A 9,803-nucleotide genomic window follows, 5' to 3' on the forward strand; every position below is an offset into this window, starting at 1 on the left:
TTTCTGTATGCTTAACAGATCTCGCCAAAATAAAGTTATATTACATCATCAGTATTAGTGGTCACAGATCAACATAGGTATATTAGGTGTTATTTTTGTACATCTTTTATTTCAGTTAAATTGGGGATACACTATACAACACACACACACACACATATATCAGTACAAACAATAAAACAACACTTTTGGTATCTTCCAATCCAAATCAGTGGGAAAAAGATGAAAGACTTCAACGGTAAAATGCAAAGGACGAGTTTCTCTAGGTTCACACATCTTTTCATCTAAAAGGGTTGTGATAGGGGTTCACAGAGAATTTGAAGGGATTCAAGAGAAGAGTGCTTGGGAATGGGAGCAGAAAGTGGATTTTCAATAGTCACTCACTGCTGCCAACAGAGCAGGCAGGAACATTGAGTATGCAACACGTTGAAGTAGCAGAGAAGCGACTACTCCTGAAGTCAATGTAGATCCTAGAATAGCTGTAATTGTCGCTCGACATGATTCATACAGTGCAATATGTAAAAGTTTGACATTTCCTCCCATACATTTTGAATAAAATAGAGGACTTTTCTGGGATTTACAAAGAATCCCAGGTACATTTCTTAGAGGAATCCAGTGCAGAAGAATTACACAAGCTGACACTCCATGAATAAAGGACTTCCACAGGGGTGTGGAACTGTTATAGCCTGACACCAAGGGCATAATGATTAGGGGGCAAGGACAACAAGGACAACAAGTTTACATTTGTTTATGTTTGCTTTGTTTACTGGGCAAATAGTCCCAACCCACTGCAGCACAACCACTTTATCTGCCAGTTCCATATCCACAGTATGGATCTGTGAAGCAGAAGTGACTACCACTAAAGGCAAGATTTGAATCCCTATGTAAAAGTAGTTCTAACCTGTATATAGGATTAATTAATTCTACAGCTGTTGTCTATTAGCAAAGAAAATGAAATCAGCTGTGAGCTCAGTTTGCATTAGGGAGGGTGGTTCCGGTGCATATTTGCAAAACGTAACAATTTGACGGTACTCAAAAATCTCACAGAATACTCCCTAATTTTACGCATTTACTGATATAAGCATAAAATTAATATTGGTAATTGATTGCATTAGAAAAATATACAAAAAAAATGTAAAAACTTGAAAGAAACGTTTCTCTAAATTATTAGGCAACTTCCTATGCAATTTCTCGGAGGCACCTTTAAGTAAAACTTGTGTGACGCATACCAAAATAAAAAACGATGACTAATGGAGAATCAGTGTAAACCCATTCTATGAAACAGTTACAAAAGTGCATTTGCAGGTGCTTGTAATTGCACTGGTGCAGATTTACAATTTCCGGAATTCACAAGAGATTACAGAAGCAGGCCTGGAAACCGTAGTCGGAATTCCATTTTGAAATGGGCAAATATACAGGCCTATATTTGTTCCTGCGAAGGTTGCAGAGAGATTACAAATCCACATTCCCAACAAGCCCTTTTTTCACAATCTGAAAAAGAGGTTTGCTCCTGATCTTCTCAGGCAGGAGTAAATCTCCAACCTTTTCCAGTGTGGTAAGAGATAGGAGAGGAGTTTTTAATATCCTTAAAAATGTTTGTTTGTGGGTGTGGGCACCGACTCACCGGATATTCCAATACTTTGGAAGTGGAATACTCTTTTGGAGTTAGAGTTGAGAAAATACCTTTGGAGGTTGGAACTTTTCAAAATGTTGCAATATTTCTAAAAGACGAAGCAATACGTTGTACTCGAGCGTATCACTCGGTCTTTTTGCTCCAAATGCATGCTCTCTTTTTGTTGGTACATACCAGTGTTGCTTCAATGAAGCCACCAATCGTCTATACCATATTCCATTTGCTGTACTTGTGCTGGTCTCACAAATCAAGAGAAGAAAACCAACTTAATTTGCAGCTTCCAGTTTCAAATTCCTTCGCATTTACAGAGCATTTTAAAACTTTACATTTTCGATTTTGCTTTTTTGTATATATATCCACTAAATTGCTAATATTATTTAATTTTATAAACAGTCACAGACCCCCTGAGTAGACCTCGCAGATCCCCAGGGATTCGCAAGTTGAGAACCGCTGACTTAAGCAAAATCAAAACCCTGATAAGAGACTAAACATAATTCGAGAGGCAGCTGTTGGAGTCCTGGCATAATAAGAAGGCTGCCTCAATACTTTGGTTTACTGAATACCACAAAAAGGAACAAGTGGATTTTTTTTTTACAGGGACGGTAGATTTCTGCAGTATTCAGTCCCTTGGACAAGTACATATATAAAATTCCACACCCCTGCTTTCACCACTATTAACCAGGGGGATGATTCCACCCATTTTCTCCCTGGAAGCACCCTTTCTCCAGCTTATGACAAAAGTAAATTTGTGGGTTTTCAGGATGGAAAGCGGTCTGCAAAAGGTATGACAATCCGCAAATGTACAAGTTTGAGTTTGTTCTCCTTTTTTTAGTCCACCTCCCCAGGAATATCTAGAATCCCACCCACAGCCTAAATGTACAAAAATGCTTATTAACATAAAAAGCCACAAATTCTGATTAGGACGGAGTAAAATACTGATTGTGCTTTTCTTAATTAAATTTAGGTGCTCAATATTCTTTGTGACTCACGACCTATATTATCATATCTATTTTTATGATACTTTTGCTGCGGAAACCATTTTATCTATATTCTGTTGTTGGCCTCACATTTGCGAATAAATCTCCGACGCTAGTTTATTCTATGTAAAATCAAATAAATAAATAAAAATGAAAACCCTGGAAGGGCTCACTGCTTTCCGAGACTTCAAAATATGCACACAAAAAAAATAATCAAACAATGGTTCAAATTTACTTAGTAAGGAGATGTACAAAACATTGCAAATACTGCAATTCATCCATTCCCTTCCACGGTGTAATTCGACTACGAACAAGCATCTTGCCTAATCGCATACACTAGAGCAAAACAAAAACACGACTGATCCGTCTCTTACAACACCAGTGGTTAACTGGCTTAGCCTCTCGATCTTTCAGGCGACACCAAGGATTCAGGTGACGTACCACTGGCTCACGGACTCCTGGAAAGGCTTTCCGCAGACAGTCACATGGCAAGCTGGGCAATCTCATGAGTCAACTTCCACACGTGGTCTACACAATCAAACACATATGGGCATGTAGAATAGGGCATGGGGTCCTCCAGGGCGCCCACTCACTGAAAAGTCCTTAAAATGGCCAGTCTTGGAAAAATCGTGCAAACAGAAGGGAAAAACCTTGGTCCTGACCAGGATAGTCTCCCACCACCCCCAAGGCAGAGTAGAGTGCGATTTGTAACAATAATGTGACATCAAACTTGGGAAACAATGGCACGTGTAAACGAAACAAAAAGTGTCTATGAAGCAACTTCCTTCCTCAAGTTTTGCAAGAAAAAGCCCCGCTGCCAGGGACTAGGCTGTCCCAATGGTTCGCGGGTGGTTTCCTGAAGGCGCCGGGCATGGGTTGAGGAAGAAACCCAAGATTCACTGTTTGTGCTGAAGTGCTGTACATGCAAGCAAATGTGCAAAACTTATTGACAAACAACAGCTGGTTGTGCAACGTCAAAAGGGAAACAGCTATAAGTATTGCCAACTGGACTGAGTACCAACAAAAACTCAAAAAATTACAAACAAGTTCTTGCCCAGGTTAGACCCTGATCTTATATTCTGCCACATCTCATTTGCCCCTTCTACAGATTGTGGCAACGGAGAGGAGTAGCCGCCCCCTAACACCACAAAATCAAAACTTCCATGCAGCCACATTCAAAAACCTTTGTAGGGCCTGATGAAATTAATCAGAACGTTCCCACATGTCTACTAATAATTTAATGGGTTCCTATTAATGACACATGTACAAAATTACCATTTAGATTGCCACAGTGAGCGCTCGTTCATGGTCCAAAACATATATGAAGTATTAGGCTAGCCTTGGACAGAAAGCTCTTTGAAGGCTTGTCAGTGATATAAAATGCGAAATAAATGGCACTGCAAAATGCAAATCCAAATAATGTACATTTCTCCCGTGAGCATTTCTTAAAAATTTGGCACTCATTGTGAACACCAGATTACAGTCTATCAGTCCGGGGTCGTCCAACATGAGTAAAGGGAAAGCTGGATCCACACCACCTTTTTTAGGATAAATGACTGTCTAAGGAAGTTCTATTTAGACTAATTCCATGTGAATTTATTTTCAGATGATATCCAGAAAAATGGCATGGATCACCCATTTTAGTGTAAGTAAGTTGTAACAAACTCAGAGAAACAGCATCAAAGTTCTTTCATGAGATTCATCATGTGTTCATCGTGTCAGAACGTGCTCAGAAGCGCAGTGATCCCTCACACATCAAGTCCCGCTTTACTAAACCACCACGATACTTCAGAACAACAGCGGCGTGACTATTACTGGCAATCCAGAAACACGGGAAACCTCACCCGGCCCGGACACGGAAAGGATTGACAGATTGATAGCTCTTTCTCGATTCTGTGGGTGGTGGTGCATGGCCGTTCTTAGTTGGTGGAGCGATTTGTCTGGTTAATTCAGATAACGAACGAGACTCCTCCATGCTAACTAGTTACGCGACCCCCAGCGGACCCAATACTCTCTTTTATTAGGAACAGCCTGGTACCATTTTTGATACTGCCAATCGAGAAACTCTCACACAAGTGGCACAACTGTCGAGAAATATTACTGGGAACCAATGAGTCCACTCAAGTGCCTACCTATAACGGCATCACCAACCTCTCTCTCTGAAAGGAGGGTCACCTTCAAGAAGAAGGTACATGCCAGTCAACTCAAGGATTGCCGGGCTACGCCTGTGAATGAGGGCGGGGGTGCTGCAGGAACAGTGTTAAAGTATAAAGCGGTCATCAGTCTATGTGTTATCCAATGAGACGTGGTGGGCAGAGGGGTGAGCACCCAGAACCAGAGGCACGCGCTGAATCCCTACATTCTGAATGATTCCATTAAAGCAAGTGTAAAGGATACTATTAAATACTGAAGAACAGCCCAGACCCTCATGTGATGTCAAAATGCTTCAGTGTTCAATAAGACAAACATGCAGATGCCTTGTATAACCTGCAAGACCATGTATGCTGTAATGTGCCGTTACACCTATGCTACGCTCCAAATGTCCTTATTACAGTAACCTGAAGGTCCTGTGTACACCAACAACAAGGTGCCTTTGTATGCACTAACCTGGGACCTTATGCAGTAACCACCATCTGCCCTGCAGGCACTACCTGCATGTCACTTCTGTGCACCAACAACAAGGTGCCCTGTATGCACTAACCTGCGACCTTAGACACACCACCCTACAGCTGTGTGCACCAACACAACAAAGTGCCCTGTATGCACTAACCTGGGAACTTAGGTGCACTACCCTACAGCTGCCTTGCATGCAGGAACAACCAGCTGTCCTACTTGCACTACTTGTAGTTCCCTTCCGTGGACTAACCTGCAATCTTAGACACACTACCCTACAGCTGTGTGCACCAACACAACAAAGTGCCCTGTATGCACTAACCTGGGAACTTAGGTGCACTACCCTACAGCTGCCTTGCATGCAGGAACCACCAGCTGTCCTGCTTGCACTACCTGCAGGGCCCCGGTGTACTCTAACAACGGTGACCCGTATGTGCTGATCCAAAGCCACCCTGCATATGTGAGCCACCATGTGCCCTCCATACACCCACCTGCAGCGGCCTTCTAAGCACCAGCTGTCCTGCAGCACTAACCTGAAGGCACTAAGAAGCAAGGAACATGCACTGGCCTGCACCTCGCCTCTTCATGTCATGGATGGAGTGACCTGCAGCTCCCCTTAATGGACTAAATTTCAAGATTTGTTGTTTTAGTTAATTAAAACCATAACAATATTTGTATTACAAATGCAATCTAAAATAAGAAAAATGAAAGTGCGACTGAGCGTAATAACATGCAGGTTTTACACTTCTTTTAGAAATAATTGTTGAGAAAGCTGAAAGAGAGTCACATCCAGTTAAATGAGGCTGCCCCAATCAATCATCCAAATCACTGCCATTAACCCCTCCATCTCCACTATGGCAAACAATTACTTAAAGATGTATCAGATGGGAGCCACTGTCAAGAATGTAACCAGTTTCCAGTTTAATTGTGGGTCGTTATGTCTCTATTATAGCTTCTCTGCATGGTAGAATACCTCTTATCATTAAGAACCCTTTTTAATAAAAGTGATCTAAAGGTAAGCAAGTTAGGACAAGCACACACTAGGTGAATAAATTCCTTCGATTTCACTTTACAAAGTCTGCATTCGGTGGATCCGCTGTAGTCCCATGTTGGCCGACTCGCCAATGCTGGAATGCTGCCAAAGGTGACCTGTGTACACTAACCTGCAGCTATCTTCTACTCTATGCGCTTAACACTACCTGTATGCAGTAACCCAGCAATTTACCAGATGTCCCATCCAACTCCCCAGCTCTATGTGCTAACCAGCAGGCACCCTGAATGTGCACTAAACTGCAGGTATCCGCAGTGAAGCACCAAACAAGTATTCCTCTCCTTCAAAATATGGAGGGGTGCCTCCTAGTTCACATAGAATGGCTACCTTTCACAACAAGCTTTGGCAAAGTAAATAAGTCTTAAACACAAGAAAACCTAGGGGTCTAAAGTATGGTACCTTTCGTACACTTAAACCGCAGCACCAGCTTGCTGGAAAACTCTAGTAGGGGTGGAAAACAGATGCAACTGAAATGAAGAGGTGTAAGTGATTGTGACAAAGAAACCCGCTCGGTTTTGAGGATTCCCATCAAACACTTGTATGATCAAATTCTATCATTTGGTCATCCTCAGGGGTCTGGTGTCTCTAGATCATTGAGACCCAAATATCCCCTGTAGTGTAGCGGGGTCAGTGCCCACAAACACTCAGTGACCAGTGATAGACTGAAGATGGGTATAGGTGCAGTGCAAAACTAAAAAGTGGTGAATTTAAAATAGAATAGAGGACAGAAAAATAGATTAGGACGCTATCCTCTTCCTAAATAAAAACAGCATGAACAGTGCAAGGATGCAGTATGGGAGCAAATTACTGCATATCAGGCCAACATGTTTCAACCTCAAAGGGAAGGACCCAAGGTTTTCGTCAGGGCCCTGTTCACAACGTTGCTACTGCGTAGTGAAAAACAAATAATATATCTTCAAATATTACAGATATCAGTGTAGTAACCAAACAAAAGGATACAGCGTTTGGGTTCAAAACTCCGCCGTGCAGAAGGTTCCAAACAGTGATCCTATTCTGCCGGGGAGTAGACCTCACCTCACCTGGACTCTGACTCAGGAATAAAGGGGAGGCCACGCTCTCTCCGTCGTTGCCCCAAGCAAAACGCTGAGACAGGGGGAGGCCTCCCCCTGTATCCTTTTGTTTGGTTCAACCTAGGCTTGGTCGTTAAACTCCCCTAAGACCCTTTTCTCCTGTCTTTGTAATAAAGTAAATAAGTCTGCCATGGGATACAGACTTTGGGCTCTATCAATGCTTGCTGCAAAACTGTATCGTTGTGGGAGCTGCCAGGCCCTCGTCAATGTTAAAGAAAAATACAATTGGCTAAAAGCAAAAAAAGCACACATTGTCATAGTAGTCCCTGGCACTGAAGGGGAATACTTTGCAGGTGGTTATGAAAGGGGAGAACGCTGCCACTCAGTGAAGTCAGCCACCGGCTGGAGCGGACAGACTCATTGCCCTATTCTGTAGTGGACAGCAGAAAACGTGACTGACATAATAACGGACCAATGGATGAAGACGGCTGGTTTAAAGCCCCTAGAAGTATACTATTCCTATAACTTTAGTGAAATCAAAAGGTCTTGGCTAGCGCTAGACCTCTACATCACGACCTAAGGACACATGGGTGGGACTGGGCCATCTGGTTTCAGGTACCCCTAATAAAACCCTGGTTACTTTGCATGAATTAGCCAGGATATACTCTGAATACACTTCATAACTGATAACTCTGGACTAAAGAAGAAAGGAACATGGATCAAGTAACCCGTGTACACTCCCCACCAGGTATCACACACGTACAACATCTTAAGAGCGAACCATCAGGTAACATGCATGCACTATGCGGTATCCTGTGTGCACCGACCCCAGGTACTCTGCATGAACTGACCCGCTCATTGCATCATTATAAACAGAGGTCAAGGACAATGAATGTATAAAGAAGCCGGTGCCATGTGTGCATTAAACTCAGCGCGACTGTATAAAGAAGCTGGTGCCATGTGTGCATTAAACTCAGCGCGACTGTATAAAGAAGCTGGTGCCATGTGTGCATTAAACTCAGCGCGACTGTATAAAGAAGCTGGTGCCATGTGTGCATTAAACTCAGCGCGACTGTATAAAGAAGCTGGTGCCATGTGTGCATTAAACTCAGCGCGACTGTATAAAGAAGCTGGTGCCATGTGTGCATTAAACTCAGCGCGACTACGATGAAACATAGGGTGATTTATTTGCACTCCCTGGCAGAGACCATGTATGCATTCCCGTGCTCAGGCGTGCAGACAGGATCAGGCAGTCGGCACAGTGCATCGACTAACCGCCAGGTAGAGTGGGTGAACAGAATGCACCGGGAGCAGGTGCCCGTACACGTCCACTGCCGAGTATTCTGTACGTAGTCACCAGCAGGTGCACTTCATGCACTAATCCGAAAAGTGCTCGTGCACAGTGAAACAGTAAGTAGCCCTGATGCACGAACCTGCGCAGGGCAGCCATACAAAGAACGATACAGCATGCACCCAATTAGTGCCAAGAAACCCTAGCTGTCCGTGAACTTGGCTTCTGCAGACCTCGGTCATGCATGGGACAGGTAGTCACTCAGTCCAGGAAGACAAGAGGGCAGCAGGAGCACTGTGCTCTAGGCGCTATAGGAGCACTGTGCTCTAGGCGCTATAGGAGCACTGTGCTCTAGGCGCTATAGGAGCACTGTGCTCTAGGCGCTATAGGAGCCCCGGTCTCGCCACCATCGGGTGTAACGTGGGTGACAGCACATGCATGGCAGACACGTCAGACACTCACCTTCAGCAGAGCCCTCCCCAGCAGCCTCCTGTCTGTCTGTCTGTCTGTCCACCCGGAGTGACAACCAAACAAGTAACAATAATCCTTCCAGTGAGTGCAGCTCCCCTGATCCAGCAACTCCAGTTAACGCCCGGGACACGGATGGCGAAGCCAAAGTGCAGCAGATAACGGTCCCTTAATGCGGACGGGCAGGCAGGACCTCCGGCTGCGCCCCCAGGGTCAGGTGCGGTGCATCCACGGGTCAGGCTGAAGCCAGGGGCGGGCGGGAAGGCGGTGGCCGCGGGCTCTCGGGTGTCAGCGGCTCCCGCAGCAGCAGCGGCCCCGGGGGTGTGGTGCTCCCGGCGGCGGCAGACGGGCTGGAGCTGTGGCTCTGCTGCTGGAGCGGCGGCTCCTCCCCGGGCGGCGCTCGTGAGGCTCAGGGGGCGGGCGCGCGCGCGCCCCGCTCCGCGAGGTTCCGGGAAGCCCCGCCCACCGACGCCGCTCCATTCACAGAGAGCTCGCCTGGCCCCGCCCTACGCTGGACGCTTTAGGGCTCGCTTCTCAAAGACCACGCCTCTCATCTGGATCTGACCAATGAGACTCCTGCGCAGCATGGCTAAACTCGAACAATCAGCATGGCCACACCCATAATCCTGACCTTGCGCCAATGTAGGCGTGGTAACAACCGGCCACGCCCATTCTCTTTAGCATAATTACCTAGTCCCCGGGCGGTGTTCGCCTGCTGGCCATGCTCAGGGAAAGCCCTGCT

The 9,803-nt window shown here is 45.2% G+C and overlaps 1 protein-coding gene across 1 annotated transcript in view; it reads right to left on the reverse strand.

The window, feature by feature from the left end:
- Positions 1-9,405, reverse strand: part of GDPD5 (glycerophosphodiester phosphodiesterase domain containing 5) — a 931,881-nt gene extending 922,476 nt beyond the window's left edge. The window contains exon 1 of the mRNA XM_078658536.1: positions 9,056-9,405. The gene's annotated coding sequence lies outside the window, so the exon portion shown is untranslated. The remainder of the gene's footprint in view (positions 1-9,055) is intronic.
- Between the last annotated feature and the right edge of the window lie 398 nt (positions 9,406-9,803).

This window comes from Lissotriton helveticus, chromosome 8 (genome assembly GCF_964261635.1).
Source record: "Lissotriton helveticus chromosome 8, aLisHel1.1, whole genome shotgun sequence".
Taxonomy (NCBI): Eukaryota; Metazoa; Chordata; class Amphibia; order Caudata; family Salamandridae; genus Lissotriton; species Lissotriton helveticus.